The sequence below is a fragment of the Triticum dicoccoides genome, chromosome 1B (genome assembly GCF_002162155.2).
Source record: "Triticum dicoccoides isolate Atlit2015 ecotype Zavitan chromosome 1B, WEW_v2.0, whole genome shotgun sequence".
Lineage (NCBI taxonomy): Eukaryota > Viridiplantae > Streptophyta > Magnoliopsida > Poales > Poaceae > Triticum > Triticum dicoccoides.
The window spans coordinates 654,764,183-654,784,425 of NC_041381.1; positions in this window are offsets into that span (position 1 = coordinate 654,764,183).

A 20,243-nucleotide genomic window follows, 5' to 3' on the forward strand; every position below is an offset into this window, starting at 1 on the left:
ATCGACCAGTGGCCTCAGCTGGAGTTGGGGAGCACCGAAGCGCCGGATCCCTTTCGTCCACGTCTCCGGTCGTCGCCGCCCTTCATCGTCTCCGGCGCCGTCTCTGCTGCTACTAAGCCTCCGAGGGCCACCGTGTGTGCCGCAAGGTGAGCCCCTTCCCCCCTCCCCCTCTCTTTTGCTCCCGTACGCGCCCAGAACGGCTGGACCCGCCATGGCCGAGCCGAGCTCCGCCGACGAGCTCGTTGCCGTCGTGGTGACCGTCGACACGCTCGCCTGAGCTCACAGTTGTGCTCCTGGGGTTCCCAGGAGCCCTACGCGCACGCGCACGCTCCCTCCCGTGCCTCCCAGCATCGTCCCCGATGAGCTCCGGAATGCATCGCCGTGGAGCTCGCCGCCGGCGAGGCTCCAGTGACCTTTTGGTCACGGGCTCAAGCCCGTTGGACTCGCCGCACCACGGGGATCCTCCCCAGCCTTTCCTTTCGTTCCGTAGCACGCTGCTTCGCCTTCGCCATCACACGCCCGAAGCTCGTCGCCGCCTTTCTCGTCGCCGGCGATGCTCCAGTCGTCCCCGACGACGGTCGTCGTCACCATCGTGTGGGCGGCGCCGGGCCGCGCCCTTAGGTCCAAGCCGTAGGTCCGGAGGCCCCCTGTAGCGCGGCCCCGGCTAACTCCGGCGAGGCGCCGCCGTCGCCTTGGTCGTCGGAGCCCTCCCCGGCGCAGCCGCCAACATGGATGCGTGGGCCCCATCACCTGAGTCACTGACGCTGGGCCCAGCGGGTCCCAGTTGACTGGGTTGACCCAGTCAACTGCTGACTGGGCAGCCCAAAGACGCTGACATACGGGCCTCACCGCGTAATTAGTTTAACCAACATTTTATTAATTAAAACCTAATTAGTTGCATTTTAGAGACTGACATGTGGGGCCCAACTACTAACTAACACATGTTCAATTAAAATAACCCCACTATTAGCCCTCTCTCTATGACATGTGGGACCCACTGGTCAGTTTGACCAGTCAGCGGGTCTGTTGACCTGCTGATGTCATGCTGACACTCTGTTGGCGTCATATTTCATTTTCTGTTAATTTAAATAATTCCAGAAAATGGTTTAATCTTTGAAAATTCATAGAAAATAAACCGTAACTCGAATGAAAATGTTTTCTACATGAAAGTTGCTCAGAAAAACGTGAAGAATCCGGATACACGGCCCGTTTACCTGTCAGATACCTCTAACTATCTGAACATGGAACATTCCCCCTCCGGTCATCTGTTTGACACAGCTCCGGAACCGGGAAAACATTCCCGGTTGAATTCCCCCTTCACCTTTATCGTATAGCCATACGTTAGGTCACACCCGGCACATCATTTTGCCACGTTATGCTTTGTGATGCTATGTTTACTTTATATTTACTATTTCTTCCCCCTCTTCTCTCCGATAGACCCCGAGACCGATGCTGCCCCTGTGATCGACTACATCGACGACGACCCCTCCTTGCCAGAGCAACCAGGCAAGCCCCCCTTTGATCATCCCGATATCGCCCATTTCATTCTCTCATGCTTGCATTAGATTTTGCTACTGTTATTGTTTGCTCCTATTCTGATGCATAGCCTGCTTTTGTAACCTGCTCATTGTTACCTACCTGCTTATCCTAAATTGCTTAGTATAGGTTGGTTAGTGACCCGTCAGTGACCCCCCACCTTGTCCTTGATGCCCCCGCTTCATCATCGAAGACCCGATCAACGGGATCGAAGACCAGGCCCCGGCACCGCACATCACTTTCCTCTTAGTTGTTCGACACTACTGGGTTACTATCGAGTACCGAGGGTGAGACCTCTTCAACACTTCTGATGTTAACCCTGTAGTGTAGTCATTCGGTCGTGGTCATCGAGGGTGATTTCCTACTTAACCACTTCTAATACGGCTCTGTCGTGCAACCCCTCAAGTGTGAACCTCGGGGGTGATTCCTCTTACGTTCACCTTGATGATTACATCTAGTGGAATTCATCGGGGGTGATTCCTCGGGTTTTCCCCTTGATGTTTGGACACACGGATACTTGGACTTTACCAATGTTACTTGGAAAGACGGGTAGACCCTGAGGGGTGCCCGCGCGAGCTTAATTGCGAGTTATGTGGAGTCGGGTTGACCTGGAGGGTGCCCGCGAGATAATTACGAGGCGTGGCCGGGCATTCCTAGCCCTTGCCGCAAGTCCTCGAGACGGGGCAACGGGGTCACATCTTTCGTGAGTCTCTGCTTGTTACCGCGCGTTCCTAATCCACTATGATTTGGATATTTGATCCGAGGGGCCTCTGGCCTGATAGCACTAACCATCACGTGTGCATAGTATGGGCGTTCTGCGTTGTATGCATCAGCCGGAGCTTAATAGACGTCAGCGACTGAGCGGCGCACGTCGGGTTGGACTGCGTAAGCGCCTGCCTTGTTGAAGGAGGTAGCTAGGTCTGCTCACCGGCCGCCCACGCAACATGCAGGAGTTCCCGGGGAGATGGCCCATGACCCCTGGGGGCATAGGTTTAGTCCGGCGTGCTGGCCTCTCTATTAAGCCTAGGTCGGGTTGCGGCGTATTGTTTGGCCGAGGCCGGGCATGACCTAGGAAAGTGTGTCCGGCCGGAGTTAATCGAGCGTGGTGGGTAAGTTGGTGCACCCCTGTAGGGAAGAAAACATCTATCGATAGCCTGTCCTACGGTAACGGACACTTGGAGTTGTATCCCGATCGATACAACTAGAACTGGATACTTGTGATGAGAATTGGTTTGTGATGATAACTGGATAGTATGGCTCTGGGATTGCTTTCTCACAGGGTGTCGAGAAAGGATCTCTGGCCGAGGTTGATAACACTACTACTACTTTACTTTATGCTACTCTACTCCCTCCTGTTTGCTAAAGATGGTGGTTTCCAGAAGATGCTAGTCTTCGATAGGACTAGGCCTTCTCTCTATTCTGGCATCTCTGCAGCCCAGTCCATATATACAACCTTCCTTTGATAATGTTGCATATGTAGTGTAGATCCTTGCTTGTGAGTACTTTGGATGAGTACTCACGGTTGCTTTGCTCCCCCTTTTCCCCCTTCTTTCTTCTTTCTGGTTGTTGCAACCAGATGGCAGAGTCCAGGAGCCAGACGCCACCTTTGACGACGACTGCTGCTACCACGAGGGTGCCTACTACTACGTGAAGACCGCCGACGACCACGAGTAGTTAGGAGGCTCCCAGGCAGGAGGCCTTGCCTTTTCGATCGTAGATGTTTTTGTGCTAGCCTTCTTAAGGCAAACTTGTCTAACTCATGTCTGTACTCAGATATTGTTGCTTCCGCTGACTCTTGTGTATTCGAGCTTATGTATTCGAGCCCTCGAGGCCCCTGGCTTGTAATATAAAGCTTGTATTATTTTAATTTGTGTCAAGAGTTGTGTTGTGATATCTTCCCGTGAGTCCTTGATCTTGATTGTACACATTTGCGTGCATGATTAGTGTACGATTGAATCGAGGACGTCACAAGTTGGTATCAGAGCCGACTGCCTGTAGGTAGCCCCCTTTCTAACTCCTTGGCCGAAGTTGAGCCTAGTCACTGAAAAACTTTTACTAAAATTGGCTGTGTGGCTTACGGGCCCACGTCGCCATTGGGTGGTATTAGGATCTTTTATTCCTCGTCTATACTCTGGGACTCTGATCTCTCTTCTATTCGGGTTAACCATTTTACTAAAATCTGACATTAGGTTCTCGTACCCACTTCCTCCCGGAGAGCCTCGACATTATCGGTGATCGCTTGCTTCGCCAGAAGATTCTGCGGATACTCATCGATGTTTCTCGAGACCCTGTACCAACTGCCTTGCAGTTCCCGACCACCGGTAATCCCCTTGAATAACATCCTTGCCACTTGTACCTTCATCCCTAGTTGCTCCTGATATTACAAGATGCCCCGAAATTCTCTATTGTTTCGAGAATCCTTTGAGCTTACTGCCTTGCAGTTCTTTGCCCCATGAATACCCCCCTTCGAATAATTCCTTGCACTCACCGAGGATCAGTTCATCCTCAGTTGTTCGTGTGATTCACAAAATACTTCGAAATGCTATTTGATCTTCCGAAAATCCTCTACAACCTGTTGCTCTTGGAATTCTTGCATACTTGCTTTCTGGTTAATCCCATTTGTCTAGCGATATTCGTTAAAATCCTTTGGGATTAACATTCTGATCCTGTTGATTCAGCATGTGTGAGAATGCACACGATCATTAATTAATCCTTGGAAATTTTCTTTCCGACTCAGGCATTGTTTCGAATATGAGTTGGTTCTTGCCCAATCAAGATTTGATCGGGTGCACCTCTAAGTCTATTCAACTTACTCATCTTTTGATCAGAGCCTCTGCTTCTGATCCTTCGTCTTGAAATCATAATTCCTGTGTACCCAAGCATCGAATCATTCACGTTTATATAAGCCGATGCCTTTGCATCCCCTTCTTCATCTGATTGATTACCGATACTCACATCAACTCTGTCGTGAATCGCCAGATCCATTGCTGGGTTGTTGTCCGACAGTGTCCTTCACATCCAAAATCTTATCAGTATTTCCCTGATACATAATACCTTCAGTATATTGTATCATCCCCTTTGACTTTGATACTCTGCTTTCGAACTCGTATCTTTTGCTTGGTTGATGGTTGTATAGATTTGTAAAAATGCCCCGATGGGTTGAACTTATGCCTTCCGTAATCCGAGTGAACCCGAGAGTTCTCACGAGTCTTACTCTTCTGGTACTTCACCAGATAAATCCTCTGCACTACATTTTCTTTGAAAAATGAGGAGTGAATGAAAGGTTATGCATTGAAGAAGTGGGAGTCGACCTTGAACCCTTTTGTTCATGCCCATGGACCCGATGTAGAACTTACCGTGGAAGTTGCTCGTAAATATGATTACCCCTTTTTATAAGTTCATCTTGTATCGGTGGTTTGATCATTCGTAACCGTGGTTCCAACCATAGTTTCTCCTTATCTCCATTTCCCGGACAAGTTAAAATACTGGTCTTCTGCAGATCATTTCATATGTCTAACCTCTATTTTTGATCTACCTCAAGTATTGCCCCTTGTTATCTCAAGTATATTGTGTCATTGCACTACCACTTGTGAATTCTCATTGGAATGATACTCCATCACATCATTCCTAGCTTGATCGGTTATATCATTATCATGCTAAATTTTAACTGTGCTACCAGGTCCTTTCCGGAGCACAATTTTTGATGACGAGCTAAGCTTATGTCGATCTTCCTCGTCATACCATTTTGCCATGAACAACAAGCTTGCTTTCGAGTTTGTGTCGTACTCGTGATTCAATTAACCTTACACTTCATCATTTCTTTTTCTTAATGTCATCGTTGATCGATTACATCTTCATGAAACCTCTCGACAAATGTGTCGTGATCATCATCATCATCCCAAACTTTTCTAGGATATCAACCGAATTCATGATGAGAAATAACATCCTTACCCCCTCGATGAATTGTTGCTGAGCCCGTGGGCCCCATCCTCATCTTTTCCTTGCTGAAATTGTATGACTTATTTTATAAGTTGTTCCGATGGATCCTTTGTGTATCCGAAGTCCGACATTTCCCCGATGGCCATGTCAACACTATCCCGAAGCATGTGTGTGGTACTCCGATCATCAACAAGAACATTGGGAGCGCAATGCTAACTGTTCTTGATCAATTATCCAAACACCGTTGTATGGGTAAACCTCATAAATTCCTTGCCCCTTTGTCTAAACGGCTTAATACTTGAAGCCCTATCATGCTCTGCCTTTCCTTGGGAAAGTTATACTCTAACACTTGGGTATAAACATCTTTCCTTTTCATTGGTCTGGTTATCATAATAATCACATTTTCCTTTCCATTGTTTTGTTTCACCTTTCTTGTCATCTAACTTGTCTAAGCAGAGATAAATCCTTGCTTAAGTAAGCACCTCGGTGTACAACTCTGTCAGTAAGACCCTGTTACTATTGTTGATGACATTCCGTTAACCACCGATGGACGAGAACTTTGCCTATTGGTCCGCCTCGTATTACGAGCAGGAAAATGGTTCTCTTCGTCCCTCGCCCTTGGTACCAACGCTGTTGCCAACATAATTGGCAGGCTATCCTCTGACCTGCCTTGCTATCATGGCCGTGCAAAATTTTAGCGCCTTCCTGCTTTTAACCCACACGGTGGGCCCATAACCCACAGTTCCACACGATCGAAACCTGACTCTCCTGTATATCTTTGATTCCGAAACATTCTTGCATTTGGCTTCGTATCATGTCACGAGCCACCCCCCCGAGGGATGATCTATTCCTGATGCTCTGAACCCCTTCTCACACTCTGTTCAGGTATCGGTCGATTGTCCATCCGCGTGAAACTTCTTATTGTACCTTCATATTTTGCTCTCGACGTTATTCTTAAATTTCAACTCGAGAGATACTTCTGTCACATTACCTGCATTGTTCACCAGACAATTAAACCCATAAGGGTCAGTTCTCCCGGAGTTACTCTTTTCTTCCCCACTTAAATCTCGGGACGAGATTTCTTGTAGTGGAGGAGATTTGTAACACCCCCAGTGTCATGCTACAGTAATCCCCTGTTAATGGTGCCAGGTCACCATGCTTACTGAGCTAATTATCACTTGATGAAAAATCAAAGTCAAAGTCAAATTCAAATTATGAGGGGAATTCAAAATTTCTCAAACATGAAAACAAAAATGTTCATCATGTGCCAAATATTCCACAACTAATATTGGTGGTGAACCAACATTTTTGCAAAGGGTTTAAGTGGCCTAAACTACTTAAAACAGTGACCTAAGCAATAAATTAAATGCCCTTTTTAATTTATAAAATTGGCAACTATTCCAAAAGCCTCCCAACCTTTTTGAGGCAGTGCACTTTAATTCTTTGAAATTGTTTTGGCCAGTGGCATAATTTTGCAAAGTCAATTGTGGCTAAAAGAAAATGCAAAAGCTGCTGGAAAAGAAAAGGAGAAACAACAAAAAGAAAAAAAAAGAAAAGGAGAAGTAGAGGGGAGAGAGAGGCCCTCTGCCTCACTCAGGCTTCGGCCCACCCGAGCCGGCTGGCCCAACAGGCCGGCCCACACCCCCCCTGGGTCGTCGCTCTCCCCCTTCCCTTGTTCAACCGACCGAGGGCGCGCGCCCGCGCGTCGCCGCCGGACCACCTCGCCGTCGACGGGAGGGGATAAGGCCGCCCCGACGCCTCGGCCCCCTCGCCTCCCACTTGCCCACTTGCCCCCTTTCTCTCTCTCTTCTCTCGCCCACGCGCTCGCTCCGCCCCTCCTCTCCTCCAGATCCGCGGCCCGAGTGCAGTCGCAGCCGCCCTCCGTCGTTGTCGCGGCCACCGGCGGCCCCGCGCCCGCTAACCTTGACGGTGAGCTCTGCCGTCGTCCTCTCCATCGACCGGTGGCCTCAGCTGGAGTTGGGGAGCACCGAAGCGCCGGATCCCTTTCGTCCACGTCTCCGGTCGTTGCCGCCCTTCATCGTCTCCAGCGCCGTCTCTGCTGCTACTAAGCCTCCGAGGGCCACCGTGCGTGCCGCAAGGTGAGCCCCTTTTCCTCCCCCCTCTCTTTTGCTCCCGTACGCGCCCAGAACGGCTGGACCCGCCATGGCCGAGCCGAGCTCCGCCGACAAACTCGTTGCCATCGTGGTGACCGTCGACACGCTCGCCTGAGCTCACAGTTGTGCTCCTGGGGTTCCCAGGAGCCCAACACGCACGCGCACGCTCCCTCCCGTGCCTCCCAGCATCGTCCCCGATGAGCTCCGGAATGCATTGCCGCGGAGCTCGCCGCCGGCGAGGCTTCGGTGACCTTTTGGTCACGGGCTCAAGCCCGTTGGACTCGCCGCACCACGGGGATCCTCCCCAGCCTTTCCTTTCGTTCCGTAGCACGCTGCTTCGCCTTCGCCATCACACGCCCGAAGCTCGTCGCCGCCTTTCTCGTCGTCGGCGATGCTCCAGTCGTCCCCGACGACGGTCGTCGTCACCATCGTGTGGGCGGCACCGGGCCGCGCCCTTAGGTCCAACCGTAGGTCCGGAGGCCCCCTATAGCGCGGCCCCGGCTAACTCCGGCGAGGCGCCGCCGTCGCCTTGGTCGTCGGAGCCCTCCCCGGCGCAGCCGCCAACATGGATGCGTGGGCCCCATCACCTGAGTCACTAACGCTGGGCCCAGCGGGTCCCAGTTGACTGGGTTGACCCAGTCAACTACTGACTGGGCAGCCCAGAAATGCTGACATGCGGGCCCCACCGCGTAATTAGTTTAACCAACGTTTTATTAATTAAAACCTAATTAGTTGCATTTTAGAGACTGACATGTGGGGCCCAACTGCTAACTAACACATGTTCAATTAAAATAACCTCACTGTTAGCCCTCTCTCTATGACATGTGGGACCCACTGGTCAGTTTGACCAGTCAGCGGGTCTGTTGACCTGCTGATGTCATGCTGACACTCTGCTGGCATCATATTTCATTTTCTGTTAATTTAAATAATTCCAGAAAATGGTTTAATCTTTGAAAATTCATAGAAAATAAACCGTAACTCGGATGAAAATGTTTTCTACATGAAAGTTGCACAGAAAAACGTGAAGAATCCGGATACGTGGCCCGTTTACCTGTCAGATACCTCTAACTATCTGAACATGGAACATTCCCCCTCCGGTCATCTGTTTGACACAGCTCCAGAACCGGGGAAACATTCCCGGTTGAATTCCCCCTTCACCTTTATCGTGTAGCCATACGTTAGGTCACACCCGGCACATCATTTTGCCACGTTATGCTTTGTGATGCTATGTTTACTTTATATTTACTATTTCTTCCCCCTCTTCTCTCCGATAGACCCCGAGACCGATGCTGCCCCTGTGATCGACTACATCGACGACGACCCCTCCTTGCCAGAGCAACCAGGCAAGGCCCCCCTTTGATCATCCCGATATCGCCCATTTCATTCTCTCATGCTTGCATTAGATTTTGCTACTGTTATTGTTTGCTCCTATTCTGATGCATAGCCTGCTTTTGTAACCTGCTCATTGTTACCTACCTGCTTATCCTAAATTGCTTAGTATAGGTTGGTTAGTGACCCGTCAGTGACCCCCCACCTTGTCCTTGATGCCCCCGCTTCATCATCGAAGACCCGATCAACGGGATCGAAGACCAGGCCCCGGCACCGCACATCACTTTCCTCTTAGTTGTTCGACACTACTGGGTTACTATCGAGTACCGAGGGTGAGACCTCTTCAGCACTTCTGATGTTAACCCTGTAGTGTAGTCATTCGGTCGTGGTCATCGAGGGTGATTTCCTACTTAACCACTTCTAATACGGCTCTGTCGTGCAACCCCTCAAGTGTGAACCTCGGGGGTGATTCCTCTTACGTTCACCTTGATGATTACATCTAGTGGAATTCATCGGGGGTGATTCCTCGGGTTTTCCCCTTGATGTTTGGACACACGGATACTTGGACTTTACCAATGTTACTTGGAAAGACGGGTAGACCCTGAGGGGTGCCCGCGCGAGCTTAATTGCGAGTTATGTGGAGTCGGGTTGACCTGGAGGGTGCCCGCGAGATAATTACGAGGCGTGGCCGGGCATTCCTAGCCCTTGCCGCAAGTCCTCGAGACGGGGCAACGGGGTCACATCTTTCGTCAGTCTCTGCTTGTTACCGCGCGTTCCTAATCCACTACGATTTGGATATTTGATCCGAGGGGCCTCTGGCCTGATAGCACTAACCATCATGTGTGCATAGTATGGGCGTTCTGCGTCGTATGGATCAGCCGGAGCTTAATAGACGTCAGCGACTGAGCGGCGTGCGCCGGGTTGGACTGCGTAAGCGCCTGCCTTGTTGAAGGAGGTAGCTAGGTCTGCTCACCGGCCACCCACGCAACGTGCAGGAGTTCCCGGGGAGATGGCCCATGACCCATGGGGGCATAGGTTTAGTCCGGCGTGCTGGCCTCTCTATTAAGCCTAGGTCGGGTTGCGGCGTATTGTTTGGCTGAGGCCGGGCATGACCTAGGAAAGTGTGTCCGGCCGGAGTTAATCGAGCGTGGTGGGTAAGTTGGTGCACCCCTGCAGGGAAGAACATCTATCGATAGCCTGTCCTACGGTAACGGACACTTGGAGTTGTATTCCGATCGATACAACTAGAACTGGATACTTGTGATGAGAATTGGTTTGTGATGATAACTGGATAGTATGGCTCTGGGATTGCTTTCTCACAGGGTGTCGAGAAAGGATCTCTGGCCGAGGTTGATAACACTACTACTACTTTACTTTATGCTACTCTACTCCCTTCTGTTTGCTGAAGATGGTGGTTTCCAGAAGATGCTAGTCTTCGATAGGACTAGGCCTTCTCTCTATTCTGGCATTTCTGCAGCCCAGTCCATATATACAACCTTCCTTTGATAATGTTGCATATGTAGTGTAGATCCTTGCTTGCGAGTACTTTGGATGAGTACTCACGGTTGCTTTGCTCCCCCTTTTTCCCCCTTCTTTCTTCTTTCTGGTTGTTGCAACCAGATGGCAGAGTCCAGGAGCCAGACGCCACCTTTGACGACGACTGCTGCTACCACGAGGGTGCCTACTACTACGTGAAGACCGCCGACGACCAGGAGTAGTTAGGAGGCTCCCAGGCAGGAGGCCTTGCCTTTTCGATCGTAGATGTTTTTGTGCTAGCCTTCTTAAGGCAAACTTGTCTAACTCATGTCTGTACTCAGATATTGTTGCTTCCGCTGACTCTTGTGTATTCGAGCCCTCGAGGCCCCTGGCTTGTAATATAAAGCTTGTATTATTTTAATTTGTGTCTAGAGTTGTGTTGTGATATCTTCCCGTGAGTCCTTGATCTTGATCGTACACATTTGCGTGCATGATTAGTGTACGATTGAATCGAGGGCGTCACACTACTTTACGTCATATCCGATCCTACATGGCATGCGAGGCATCACCTTGAGGCTATGCATTGTACATGCCCTTAACGATTTTTATGTCTACGAGCGGCAACCACCTCTCGGGCCGACACGCCCTCCAGCCGGCCTTTTGGCTCTAGAGCGGCTGGAAAACGGCGGGGAGGCTCGACCCAGCCGGACGCAGCCGGCAGGCATTGGGTCGGCTCCCGCTCCCCTCGGCCAGACAACCAGACCACCCCCAACCCACACACACACCAGTGGGGCATGCGCAGCTACAGGATGCCACCACCGACCGAGGTAAGCATGACTACAGTGCATCCTGGAACCACGGCCCGGGGTCGACGGCGGTGACCTGGCGCGGCAGTGTAGCTGCACAGCGCTCGCCGCACCCTGACATGGGCATCGGCGTGCCACAGTGGCGGGCAGCCGGCAGGGCCTGCACCTGGCGGGCGGCGGGCCCCGTTGTCTGGCTCAAGATGATGACACCATGGCCCCACGCCCGTATGCTTTGACCATTGTAACCCTGGGAGGCAGGCTATGAAACCCCCGGGAGCCCCCCAGGCAGGGGGTCGACACTGTGTATCCTCTCCCTACCACCTTCACACCCGAAAACCAAGAGAGGGAGAGAGCTAGCTCTCCTCCCTCCTCCCCCAAGACAGCTCCAGGAGCACCTCTCTAACCTCCTTGTTGATCCATCTAGAAGATCCGGCAGGACTAGGGGCATTACCTCCCCCCGAAAGGCCCTGAAACTGGGTACATCGCGAATCCCGCTCCATTTGTCCCCATCGCCTTCGGAACCCACCGACGTTCTCTGGCCCCAACCACCTTCGATAAGCCTACCCATGGCATCTGCCGTGAGAAAACCACGACAGTTCGTGCCAAGAGTTTCGTTCCAGACGAGACCCTTCACTCCTACCGACAAGTGCATAGCGCACGGTTTGGTCAGCCCACCTTTCGCGGCTGGTGGCGCGCCTCCGGCACGACGTTTGGCATTGTCCGCCTCGTCGGCGGCTCCGTCATTTCCTTCGGCGACCTGCACATCGCCATCCCCATCGCGCTCGTGCCCGACCAGTACGCTCACCATCTCCGACCCGCTGTTGTCCGGCGACTACAACATTCCCAGCGATGTTAACAACCTCTGCGTGCGCGTCGAGGTGCTTACCACCGGATCCAGCACCACCACAGGCCGCAAAAGGCGCGTGACCGAAGCGGTTGCTATGGCGGCGGCCAGCGTTGGGCAGTCTGGCCCCCTGATGGCGACATTGCGGATGCTGCGCGTCCCCATCATGCCAAACATAGACCCGGCGGCGGCCGCAACCGAGCTTGAAGCGTCCCGCAAACTGTTGTTCACCGAGGCCACGGAATTGGCCACCGCGCAACGCCAGCTGGAGGCCACGCATCGCGAGTACAACACCGCCCACGGCCTCACCCCCGCGACGGCATCATTGGCGAGCTCTTCGGCGCCAACAGACTGGTTTACGCTATTCCGGTCCAAAACTTGAGAGGAGCTCGACAACCTGGAGGACCAGGCCTGGCAACGGCAGCAGCAGCGCGTCCGCGGCTCGTCGCCGTCGCCAATCGCCTGCAAGACCAGTTTGAGCAGGACCGGCCCGCCTCGAAGCCTCCGCCGCAGGCCAACGACCCGTAGCTGGACGACCACCCCCGACAAACCTTCCAAGCATCCTCTCTGCACGCTCCCAGCCACGGGGGGCGGTCCCATGCCAGCAGGGGAGGCCGACGCCGGTAGGACACGCTAGCTGTCACCAGCCGGCTCGGAGAGCCGGCAGATCACGACTGTCGGCACCGTCCCCCACCCATTCCGCTTGCGTGTCGGGAGCAGCAGGCCTCCGTCGCCCAGACTGGTCGTGCCCCGTTGGCTGGCCGGCTCGGGCACCATGACCCCCTGACGAAAACGACGCTCGGAACCGCATCGACCAGCTAGCCCGCTCCCTCGAGGTGGAGGAGGAGACCTCGATCGGACCGACTTGCTTCAGTCCACGCATCCGTGGCGATCCCTTCCCCAAGAGCATCATTGATAACCCACAAGTATAGGGGATCAATTGTAGCCTCTTTGTGATGCCCGGATAGTTAAGCTACAGTGAACCTCCGCTAATGATGCCATGTCACCTCGGTTACTGTTGATAAACTCGCGTCAGTTCAAAACCCAGTTCAAATTTAAAATAAAAACAAACAACAAAGTTTTCAAATAATAAAACAAAAATGTCTGGGTTGTGCCAAATAATGCGTAGGTAATTATGGTGGAGAAACCGCACTTTTATAAAATGTTTAAAATACTCTAAAATAAATGAAACAACGACAAAACTATTATTTAAATGCTTTTTAAATATTAAATAATTGCAAAACTATATTAGTTTTGGGTAGAAAATTAATGTGGCGGTGGCATAATTGGTAACATCAATTTAGATGCCACTTTGGTATATAGTTGAAAGTATAATAAATAGGGACAAAAAGAAATAGAAAAAAATAAGAAAAGGAAAAGACAAACCAAACCAAAAATAAGTAAATAAATAAAACAAAGAACCCCCCCGGGCCTCGACCCAGCTGGTCTCTGGGCCGCCAGGCCAGCCCACGGCCCACCCCACTCTCTCTGGCCTACAAGGCCACTCCACCCGACCCCAAACCCTAAATCCCCCCACTCCCGTTCGATCCCATCCTCCCTCCTCGTGCCGCCAGGAAGAGACACAGAGAGGAGCCAGAACCCCCCGCAGTCCCCCGCACACGCCTTCGCCTCGGGCCACATCGTCAGTGCCCTACCTCGCTCCATGGCCGCGCTTCCCCCGCGTTGGCCGCGCCGGCTCGCTGGCAACCGCCCGCGCTGCCCGCCTCTACTGCCCCGCTGCTCGCCGCTCGCTTCTATCCAGCTGCCGCTGCCCAGCACCCGTCGCTGCCACACGCGAAACTAGCGCGCGCCCATCGCCGCCTCTCCGCGTCCAGGAGCTCTCCGGCGACCATCTTCATTGATCCCAACCACCGGACCTAGCCGGGACGCTGCACCGTCGTCGCCTTCTTCGTTTCTCCCCCACTGGATCCGCCATGGCTGACCAGCGATCTGCATCGCCCTGAACCGCTCCGGCTTCATTGAGTCCTCCACGAGCTTCAATCTGAGCTCCCACCTGCTTCCCCTCTATCCCGCTTGAATCAACCACAGGCATCATCCCCTGCGAGCTCCAAAGATGTCGTCCGCCATGGCCGATGAATGCATCGCTGCCGTGCTCCCTGTTGTGTTCTGTTAGTGTGCGCGAGCTCTAGGAGCTGTATAGATGTCGCCTAACCCTTTTCCTCGCTCATTCTCCTCTTGTTTCACCGGATCCGTCAAGCTCTTATTTCGGCTGGCACTAGACCTCATCGGCGGCATCCATCCCGGCACCTCTGATAACCCACAAGTGTAGGGGATCACAACAGCTTTCGAGAGTAGAGTATTCAACCCAAATTTATTGATTCGACACAAGGGAGCCAAAGAATATTCTCAAGTATTAGCAACTGAGTTGTCAGTTCACCCACACCTGGATAACTTAATATCTGCAGCAAGGTATTTAGTAGCAAAGTAGTATGATAGTAGTGGTAAAGGTAACAAAAGAGTAATGAAAGCAAAATTAATATTTTTGGTGTTTTGTAATGATTGTAACAGTAACAACGGGAAAGTAAATAAGCGTAAACCAGTATATGGAAAGCTCGTAGGCATTGAATCGACGATGGATAATTATGCCGGATGCGGTTCATCATGTAACAGTCATAACATAGGGTGACACAAAACTAGCTCCAATTCATCAATGTAATGTAGGCATGTATTCCGAATATAGTCATACGTGCTTATGGAAAAGAACTTGCATGACATCTTTTGTCCTACCCTCCCGTGGCAGCGGGGTCCTAATGGAAACTAAGGGATATTAAGGCCTCCTTTTAATAGAGAACCGAAATAAAGCATTAGCACATAGTGAATACATGAACTCCTCAAACTATGGTCATCACCGAGAAGTATCCCGATTATTGTCACTTCGGGGTTGTCGGATCATAACACATAATAGGTGACTATAGACTTGCAAGATAGGATCAAGAACTCACATATATTCATAAAAACATAATAGGTTCAGATCTGAACTCATGGCACTCGGGCCTTAGTGACAAGCATTAAGCATAGCAAAGTCATAGCAACATCAATCTCAGAACATAGTGGATACTAGGGATCAAACCCTAACAAAACTAACTTGATTACATGATAAATCTCATCCAACCCATCACCGTCCAGCAAGCCTACGATGGAATTACTCACGCACGGCGGTGAGCATCATGAAATTGGTGACGGAGGATGGTTGATGATGACGACGGCGACGAATCCCCCTCTCCGGAGCCCCGAACAGACTCCAGATCAGCCCTCCCGAGAGGTTTTAGGGCTTGGCGGCGGCTCCGTATTGTAAAACGCGATGATTTCTTCTCCTCGATTTTTTTCTCCCCGAAAGAAAATATATAGAGTTGGAGTTGGCGTCGGAGGAGCTCCAGGGGGCCCACGAGGTAGGGGGCGCGCCCTAGGGGGGGGCACCCTCGTGGACAGGGTGTGGCCCCCCTGGTCTTCATCTTTGGCAAGGATTTTTTATTATTTTTGACTAGATTTTCCGTGGAGTTTCAGGTCATTCCGAGAACTTTTGTTTTCTGCACATAAAACAACATCATGGCAATTCTGCTGAAAACAGTGTCAGTCCGGGTTAGTTCCATTCAAATCATACAAGTTAGAGTCCAAAATAAGGGCAAAAGTGTTTGGAAAAGTAGATACGACGGAGACGTATCAACACCCCAAGCTTAAACCTTTGCTTGTCCTCAAGCAATTCAATTGATAAACTGAAAGAGAAAAAGAAAAACTTTTACAAACTCTATTTGCTCTTGTTGTTGTAAATATGTAAAGCCAGCATTCAGGTTTTCAGCACAGATTATAACTAACCACATTTGCAATAATTCTCAGGTCTCATGTTTACTCATATCAAAGGCATAATCAACTAGCGAGTCATAATAATAAATCTTGGATGACAACACTTTCTCAAAACAATCACAATATGATATAACAAGATGGTATCTCGCTAGCCCTTTCTGAGACCACAAAACATAAATGCAGAGCACCTTTAAAGATCAAGGACTGACTAGACATTGTAATTCATGGTAAAAGAGATCCAATCATAGTCATACCCAATATAAATTAATAGTAATGGATGCAAATAACAGCTATGCTCTCCAGCTAGTGCTTTTAATAAGAGGGTGATGACTCAACATGAAAGTAAATAGATAGGCCCTTCACAGAGGGAAGCAGGGATTTGTAGAGGTGTCAGAGCTTAGTTTTGAAATAGAGATAAATAATATTTTGAGCGGCATACTTTCATTGTCAACATAACAACTAAGAGATGGCGATATCTTCCATGCTACACACATTATAGGCGGTTCCCAAATAGAATGGTAAAGTTTATACTCCCGGTCGGTGTCAAAACCGGCGGATCTCGGGTAGGGGGTCCCGAACTGTGCGTCTAGGCGGATGGTAACATGAGACAAGGGACACGATGTTTTACCCAGGTTCGGGCCCTCTTGATGGAGGTAAAACCCTACGTCCTGCTTGATTGATATTGATGATGTGGGTATTACAAGAGTAGATCTACCACGAGATCAAGGAGGCTAAACCCTAGAAGCTAGCCTTGTTGTCAGGACCCCGACTCAATGCCACATCGATCTAGCATGTAACACCTCATATCACTTTGCGGCCTCACGCACGGTATTCCCACGGGTGTCGCCTTACCTTTGCCCGGGACCGTTTGCGTCTTTTGGCACACGTATATGATAGTGTCGCTAGCATCCATATGATAAGGAGCTCGGGCTGACATGGCTAGTTGTAAACCCAAAGTGGCACAAACTTACAGGGACAGGCATCCATGACCCAGCATCGGACGTGTCGGTCATCAGCGAGTGAATCCAGGCTGTAGCACTGGGCTAGCAGGACTCTGGTGAACCGGGCTGTAGCGGGCTAACAGGACTCCGGTATTCATCGCGTGACATTTCCCCGAAGGGACAGACACAGGAACGAAGAAGGACACATGCCGGCCAGCCTAAGTGTTCCGGAGCAGTAGCAAGCTACCATGGCTTGGTGGAAACACTAGGAGATATTTCCCGGTAAGAGAGGCTACTAAAGATAAACAACTAGATAGTCAGATCCCACACATACCAAGCATTTCAATAACATACACACAATATGCTCGATATGTGCAATACAACATGGCATCACAAAATGACTCTACAACTCAAGTATTTATTCAATAGGCTCCGAGGAGCGAGATATTACAAACATGGGTCTCATGACCCAACAATCAGAGCATACAAGTCAAAGCACATGGGGAAGCTTAACATGTCTGAGTATAGACAACTATAAATGGAAAATGCTGAGAAGCCTGACTATCTACCAGATCCTGCCGAGGGCACAAGATCGTAGCTGAGGTAACAAGCTAAACGTCGAAGTCCAAGCGGAACTACTAGTGAGACTGAAGTCTCTCTGGAAAACATAAAATAGGCAAACGTGAGTACAAATGTACCCAGCAAGACTTACATCAGAACTAACTACATATGCATCATTATCAACAAAGGGGATGGTGGGGTTTAACTGCAGCAAGCCAGCTTTGACTCGGTGGCTATCCTAAACTACGACTGCAAGTAACTCTTTTGAGGTGGCGCACACGAGTCCACATATTCACCATATCAATACACCACTATGGATCCACTCCCGTCTCCCTACGAGAACGCCATCCATAGCACTCACGCTTATCTTGCGCATTTTAAAGTATCCACTTTCACTTGTCTATGAACTATGCAAGGGGTCCAAGTTTCCATATCCGAGGAATCCGGCTATTCGAATAGATGATGTTAACCCTGCAGGGGTGTACTTCTTCACACACGCTCTCGCCACTTACCGCCCTGTACACGTCATGTACCTCGGCAACCTTCAAGCGGAAGCCGGGCGAGGGAGTCGGCCACGACCTGACTAACCGAACAAGTCTCTAGTCCAGGTTTATCGCCTATTCGGGTTCCATCCGCAAGGAGATCCGGCCGGGGTGTCGCTCACGGCCCCAAATGATGTGAGCAGGGTTCCCAAGCCCACCATCCGGGTGCCACTTGGTACACCGTGCCACTGTGCCTAGTCTGTCCCAAGCCCACCTGTACCGGGTGCCACTTGGTAGACTACTAACACTACCTACAAACACCAGAAACTAGTTGCAACTCCTGGACAGAGATCAAGTTGATTAATAAGTCGAGAGGGGCACTTAAGCATTCCAATGTGCGGTAGTAGCTGGTCATGGATCACAAACACAGAACTCAGTTCCTGAGGACGGCTGCAATGAGACAACCCACCATGTACTCCTACATGGCCTCTCACCGCTACCTTTACCAAATCGTGTTCACACACTTAGCTCTCAATGGTAGGACATGTTCACACACACCTCTGATTCATCCCCGATGAATCAGACCTGACTCAACTCTAAGCAGTAGCAGGCATGACAAACAAGCATGAATGAGTAGGCACATCAGGGCTCAAACAACTCCTACTCATGCTAGTGGGTTTCATCTATTTACTGTGGCAATGACAGGTCATGCAAAGGATAAAGGGGTTCAGCTACCGCAGCAAGTAACAAATATGTCGGTGTTGTCCTAATGCAGTAAAAGAGAGCAGGAGCGAGAGAGTGGGATTTTATCGGAATGAACAAGGGGGTTTTGCTTGCCTGGCACTTCTGAAGATAGTATAGTTCTTCATCGGTGTCATCGATCACATCGCCGGTACACGTCTATCGAGAGGGGACAATTACCGGCAAACAAGGAAGAACACAATCAATGCAATGCACAATATGATGCATGCTATGACATGGCAATATGAATGTGATTTGAGCTAATGCAACTAGCAGCAAGTTAAATGGAGTTGGTTTGAACCCTAGGTTCAAATTCAAACTCCACATGTGAATATTTAAATGCCATTTAATTGAATTGTCCTAAACAGCAGCTATAAGTTGTTCTAACATGCATGGAAATGGTACAGATGGATAGATTGGATTTTTCTGATAATTTTTCATATATAAATTATTTAATTTGGAGTTACGGTTGAATTTCTATGAATTTTAGAAGTTTTAGGCATTTCTGGAATTTTCCTGATTATTTATAAAATAAACTAAATTCCAGAAAAGGAATATTGCGTCAGCATGGCGTCATGCTGACCTCAGCAGAGTCAACAGGGGCTGGTCCGGGTCAAACTGACCAGTGGGGTCCACTGGTCAGTGACACAGCGCTGGCTGGAGTCACAGACATGTGGGGCCGGTCAAAAGCCACGTCAGCGAGGTCAACACCGACGCGTGGGGCCATTGTGATTAATTTAAACTAAACAGAAAATAAACTAAGATTAATTAAAGCGTGGGGCCTAGGTGTCAGTGACATAGGGCTTAGTTAGTGGGGTGATTAACTCCTAACAGCTGCTATCACCGGCGGCTAATCGCCGGCGTAACCAGGACGCGGCGGCGTTGCCCGTCCGGCCAACTCCGGCGACGGGAGCTCGCGCGGCTGGGCGCGTTGGAACCGGAGCAAGGAGGCGCGTCGATTGGTGGCCTCAGGCGATGCTAGGGTGGCTGGAATCGGCGCCGGCGATGACTTAGGTGGCCGCCGGAGTTCGGGCAACCGCGGAGATGGCGCTATAGGGCATGGCAGGGAGCACCCGTGGGTGTTTCGGGTTCGCAGGAGCGCGGAGAACACGCTGGTGATGCTCGGGCGAGCGGACGAGCTCACGAGCGCGGAGCTCGTTGACCATGGCGGCGGCGAGCCTCGGCGGAGGTGGGGAAGCTAGCTAGGGGAGGGGAACGACGGGGATTCCAGGGGGAAAATGGAGAGTGGCTCACGTAGGGACTAGCAGAGTCGACGACGAGGTCGGGGAAGTGCTGGAGCCCGCGAATCGACTGCGAAGTCACCGGCGGCCGGAGGTTGAAGATGAGGCCGGGGATGATGTTGCAGGGCTCCCGTGGTCGCATGCGTCAGTGTGTAGCTCCACGGCGTCGTGGTGGAGCTCTTCGCCGTGCTGGTTGGGCGGGTGGTGGCCTATGGCCATGGCTACGGCGACGGCGTGCTCTCGGGGCTCACAGGGAAGAGAGGGGAAGAGGGAGCCAGAGGAGGGGGGGAGCGGTCCAGAGGGAGTGGGGAGAACGAGGGGAGGCTCTGGGTGTCTCCGTGGCGTCGCGAGGATGTCGGGGAGGCTGCCACGGCGAAGCAGGAGGTGGAGGCCCGGGCACGGGCGCGTCGA